Consider the following 6224-nt stretch of genomic DNA (forward strand, 5'->3'; position numbering starts at 1 on the left):
TTCCTTCCTTCCTTCCTTCCTTCCTTCCTTCCTTCCTTCCTTCCTGCCTGCCTGCCTGCCTGCCTGCCTGCCTTCTTTCCTTCTTTCGTTTGGTTTTAGTAAAGTGGGAAGATTAGGGGATTGAGAAAGAGCCTAGGAAACTAATTTGGTTTCTACTGTGTTAGCTATGGATTTACATTTCACAGGTAGAATCTCACAAATCTGTGACACAGGCATTATTCACTCCAGTTTACAAATGAGGGTTCTGAGACTAAAATGATGAAGTAACTTGCAATAAGTAAAGCCACTTATTGCAAAACTAGGATGTAAACTGCAAAGTTACTTCCCCAACACTTTTCCTTCCAGTTTCTTTAAAGTCAAAAGAGAGTATAGCCATGTCCCCTGCAAATCGTATATGTATGCATGTATTTGAGGAAGTTGTTCTGGCAGTGTTGTTTCTTTGAAATTTCTTCTTGTATCTTTAAAACCCACTTGAATTTTATTTCACCCCTATATGATGATTAAAATGCAAAATTGGGTTTAATTTGCCATTAGGAAAAAATAATCTATTTCTGCCTTAAGGGATGCGATTGCATTGAGTTTATCAATTTCAGAAAATCGTGTTGACTAAAGAGAACTGACTCAACATATAAGGCTCAGCATGTAGGAAATTGCTCTGTTCTGGCTTGTAATCACTGAATTTCATAGATCTGGGAATACAAATGGTTAACAGCTCCCTTTCTCCATGCTTCTGGGTCTCTGACAAGTCTTGCTGAAAAGAAACCCTCAAATGCTGCCTGAATTGAAAAGGCCTCCACATCCACTGACCAGTCTCAATTCAACTGATGCTGACCTTTTTTATCCCCTGCTAATGGTATAATTCTCATCTCATGAATCAAGAATCTTAAGGACAAGGCAGGTGGATCACTTGAAGACAGGAGTTCGAGACTAGTCTGGCCAACATGGCGAAAACCCATCTCTACTGAAAATACAAAATTAGCAGAGCATGATGGTGCATGCCTGTAATCCCAGCTACTGGGGAGACTGAGGCAGGAGAATCACTTGAATACAGGAGGCGGAGATTGCATTGAGCCAAGATTGCACCACTGCACTCTGGCTGAGGAAATAGAGTGAGACTGTATCTCAAAATAATAACAATAATCATAATCATAATCATCATCATCTCAAGTGACTCATAGTCCCTATTGGTAACTCTCTTCATCCAGTTGAAATTTTATTTTATTTTTTTTTTTGGTGGTGATTCTGTGTCTATTTCAAATACTCACTTGGCAGCACTTTGTATTCTTGCAATTATTTATTCAACTCTTGTAAGTATCTGTTTAGTTTGCATATTTTCTGCTGGTATAAGCTCTAAGGTAGAAACTTAGTCTATCTTTCTAACTAATGCATCCTCCACACCTAGCATTTTGTCTGGTACTATATATATTGGGCATTTAGTATTTGTTGAATGATTGCAGCATAGGACTTTCACAGATAATTTACTCCTAAAATATGCTTTTGACATGTCAAGCTTCACTGACCTTGAAGAAAGCCTGAAGTAATTTTAGTTTAATTGATTTTGCCTTTTATTGTATTGTTCTATTCGTGATTTCTTTTCAGTTGCAAAACATTCTGAAAAGTTTTGAGAGATTTGTTTGAAATGTTGCTATAAGAATGGTTGTCCAGGGATTTTTTTTCTTTTTTCTTTTTTCTTTTTTTTTTTTTTGAGGCAGAGTCTGTTGTCCAGGCTGGAGTGCAGTGCTACTTGGCTTACTGCAACCTCCGCCCCCTGGGTTCAAGCAATTTTCCTGCCTAAGTCTCCCGAGTAGCTGGGACTACAGGCGTGCACCACCATGCCCATCTAATTTTTGTATTTTTTAGTAGAGATAAGAGGTTTCACCATATTGACCAGGCTGGTCTCAAACTCCTGACTTTGTGATCTACAGGCCTCCCAAAGTGCTGGGATTACAGGTGCGAGCCACTGCCCCAGGCCTAGGGATTTTTAAAAAACGAAATCTCATTCAATATTCAGGATTATTTATATTTTTACAATAATAAAATTTAAAATATAAATAAGCATCAAAATTCACCAACATGTTTAGTACTGATAGTTGATGTTACCACCAGTTCACAATTTAGGTTAAGAAATATCATTTGGTTGTTTCTTCTGTCAAGATCATTTCAGGGCCATCTGAAGAGTAACTGACTCCATAATATTAGATTTCTATGCATTTCCATTGTCTTGTATGTTGTTACTGGTTTCAAGTCTATTTTCAAATTACTGGTTTTTAAATCCCACTCAATATTGCCAGTTGAACATGTAACTTAAAACTTATTTCCCTTCATAAGGTATATAAAAGATAACAAGTTTGCTTACCTATTCTACTGTTATTGAAATTTCGGCTGGGCACGGTGGCTCATGCCTGTAACATCCCAGCCACTTTGGGAGGCATTTTGGAAAGGCTGAGGCGGGTGGATCATGAGGTCAGGAAGATCGAGCCATCCTGGCTCTAACACAGGTTGAAACCCACATTCGTTTTACTAAAAATACAAAAAAAAAAAAAAATAAAGCCAGAAGTCGGTGGCAGGCACCTGACTGCGTCTCAGCTACCTCAGGGAGGCAGGGAATGGTGTGAACCTGGTGAAAGTGAGCTTGCATGAGCCGAGATTGGCCACTGCACTTCCAAGCCTGAGAGCGACAGAGCAAGAACTCCATCTTCAAAAAAAAAAAAAAAAAAAAGTTAACTATTATATATTAATTATATGTGATTGGGGAGTTCGTGAAGATATTGGGAATAGGTTAGTCTCAAACTTGCCCTGAGCATATCTAGTATTGAGATATATGCAATTACTATATTTCATTCATGGTATTATTTTATGTATGTTCTTTATCAATCACCTGTCAAATTGGGTAAATTTATTACACACACAGGTATCTATATCATTTTTAGTGACATAGGACAATTATATATTATTTCATATTATGCTCACACTGACAGAGAAGATATTTGTTGTTCCTTAAAAAAATAAAACAAAGAATAGAAAGCAACTGAGAATACTGAGATTCAGTCTTGCCGAAGGTCACGTATGCTCACACGAGCTGGAACCAGTCACAGATCTGCTCTTCGTCTGGTGCTGTCTACTCTGATTTTCAAAATAGTGGCTCCTGTTCACTCTCTCCTATTTTAATTTCAGAGTTCTGGCAGAATGGAAGGAATGTAAAGAAAATGGTTCACTGCTTACTCTGGTATACACTTTATCTTGTAAGAATTTATGGTAGGTGGTGTTGGGGAACAGTGCCTGCATGGCAATTCTTGCAGCATCTCTGCTGCTGTATATCATCCCGTTTTCTTATTTGCCACATTGTAAATCAGCTTTGCAAATAGCCACTCATACAGGGAAGTAACACTTTAGGCTGGACAGTACAGTACTTTCCAATCTTGTAGATATTTTAGGAAGCTGTATCTGCTGAATATGCCACATTTCTTATCACTGTCATCTCAAAACCATAATTAATATTAACCGACAAGTGATGATCAAGGTAGTAGTCTCAAAACTCTTTGGCAAATAAACCGTGCTATTGCAGCACAACTTTGTTAGGCAGGATGTATATAGGTAATTAGTACTTTTAGGATATCTAAATAGCTATTCTGTGGGGTTGAGGTAGAAAACCTTTACCAAGAGAGTGGCAATAAAAAAAAAAATGATGCAGTACAGCAAGATACCGCTGAAAAATAATCTTTGCAGAAAGCAGAACAGGCATAAAGTACATATTTGGAGCTCCTTTCAAGAAAAGTTTTAAGCTGATCCAACTGAGTATAAAGTGGAGCTGCATGCTCAGGGTAAGGCTCTGCAGAAAGCATTGACCGGGTGTGTGTTTATGGTTTTCAAAGCCAGAACTAGCTACTGTGCCGGTGGCTTTTATAGCATCTGGTGGGTAGGAACCAGCATGAGTCATCCAGGGAGCATTGGACTAGCCGGGGCACCCCAGTACCTGCTAAAGAGCTGACCTAGCCTCTTGCCTGGGGCTGATAAGCTGCATTCGGTCTAGATCAAGGTCCTAGGGAGAAACTAAGCAGGTGGTTTGATCTGAAATACTTGAACTGGCACAACGTCAAGTAGGCCAGACAGGTAGGGCAGAGGCAGGCATAGCAAGAGCACCATGAATTGGTGACTTAGTAGTTGCGTGGCCTCAGTTCTTTTTGGCTAAGGGCTGCTCTGCTGTTCTTTGCCTTTTCTGCTTCCCTGTGGGATAGAATTTGCAGGTCTAAGAGGTTCAAAAAGTTGAGAAAAGCCCTGTTACCTGGAAAAAATATCATATTCTTAGTTCCCTAGGAAAAGTCTTCTGATTCTGAATTAGAACTTGTTATTGACCTTTGTCCTTACTGGTAAAATCATTCCCTGGTGTTAGAAAAAGTGAAATTTGTGCTAGGAAAAGAGTAGAATCTTAAAGCCAAGGATGCATCTGTCCTTAAGCAGTAAAATCCTAACCCGAGCGAATCCATGAAATCTGCAGCTCTCCTTACTTTGCCCTTGACTCTGTCAGCTCGTTTACTTAAAAAGGCAATGTGGGGCAGACTGATAAGATGGGTTCCCCAGAGTATATCCACCGCCTCTTCAACCTGGCTGCGAGTTGACAGTTTATATAACACTAACTCTGAATATGTGGAACTGACAGTTGTCAAATTAATATTTATACAGAATTTGCTCCACATGTGAAACCAGTCAGGCTCAAGTTTTAAACAATGGACATTGGTTTTATACTTTCTGATGCTTTAAATACCATCCTAGTATAACTGAACCTTACCTTGGCATAGAATTGTGGTACGATAAGCGCTGGGCTACTTTTAGTGCACCGTCATTAAGTACCTCTCACGAGATAACTTTATTATTATCCCTCAAGGGAACTATGGGCTTTTAAAAACTATTCTTCTTTTTCTCTCCTGTCAAGTTCCAGTCACAAATTCTCACAGAGAAGAGGCTTAACTAAAATTTCATTTTCCCCATAAGTTTTGTACAACTCTGTTAGAGCTTCAGCATTTGCAATAGGCCCCAAAACTGCCTTTAATCCATTCACTGACCAAAAGTTTCTCTTCTATGCATTTACAAAATGAACAATAAACTAATGGTGTCATTTCTGCCAGAAACTGCATGAGCTGAAAATATACACATGTTTAAAAAAACATTTTAGGTACATCTGAGCAGTGTTGTCACCATTTGTAAACATCATGGAAGACAATTATTCTCATAACAGGTCTCAATGATAGTGAAATGGTCAGAGTCAGCATACCTGAAAGTTATGAAGATGTTTGAGAAACAAGGTTTTAGTCAATGGCATCTACTGAAAGATTTCTGAGTGTGGAAGTATATACAACTAAGAGGAATTAAGAAAGATAATGTATTAAAATGAGGAAGAGAATCCTTTCTCACTTCCCCACCAGACATTTTTATCATTTTATATGTTTTTCCCTTATGTAGCACTTGGTAAATTTAGAATTATATTTATATAAGTGAGTCTTTGAAGAACGCCTTATTTCCCCAAATAAACTATGAGATCCACAAGGGCAAGATCATTACCCATTTTCCTCATATTGAATCCCCCATATACTGTGTATGATGCATGGAGCCTGCACAAGGTCAGTATTCAATTTATTTTTATGAAAGAATAAATGAATTAGTTAAAGAATGAATGAGTCTAGTAGATAGAGGCTTAGACAGTCGAGGAAATAAGTCCAAAGATGCCACAGAGAGTCAAAAGAGTTGACAGTGAATAATAGACTAAAGGTTTTATGCTCTGTGCCCTGATTTATAACCTGTTGGGTACCAACGGCCCCGAGTGCCCAGGTATTGACCATGACCAGCAAGCATCGTGAGACCTGAAGGTGACTCTTTTCTCTGATTGTGTTGGTAGCAGCAAGCTGTTATCTTACTCTGGATTCTGATTACATACAACGTATACAGTAATTACGTAACAGGCCAGGTGAGCATTAAACAAAGGCTGTTTTCATTTCTTAAACTTCCTGTGCAATTCTTTAGCATAAGGATGATACACAATCTGGCAGAAAGTCAAGTGTTTTAAAAATATTTTCGGGATGGTCATTAAGATATCATTGTTGTAATTCCTTAAAGTTTATGGTAACTTTTAATTGTATGTTCAATAGGAACAAATCCAAGCTGACCTATCGAACTGGTTGGTTGTGTAATTAATACACATAATAAAGACATTAAAGGACCATCTTAGCTAA

At 38.3% G+C, this 6224-nt stretch overlaps 1 pseudogene; it reads right to left on the minus strand.

Moving 5' to 3' along the window:
- The window catches only part of LOC108534171 (elongation factor 1-delta-like), a 54809-nt pseudogene extending 51488 nt beyond the window's left edge, over positions 1 to 3321 (minus strand).
- Between the last annotated feature and the right edge of the window lie 2903 nt (positions 3322 to 6224).

This window comes from Rhinopithecus bieti, unplaced genomic scaffold (assembly GCF_001698545.2).
Source record: "Rhinopithecus bieti isolate Rb0 unplaced genomic scaffold, ASM169854v2 scaffold_19, whole genome shotgun sequence".
Taxonomy (NCBI): Eukaryota; Metazoa; Chordata; class Mammalia; order Primates; family Cercopithecidae; genus Rhinopithecus; species Rhinopithecus bieti.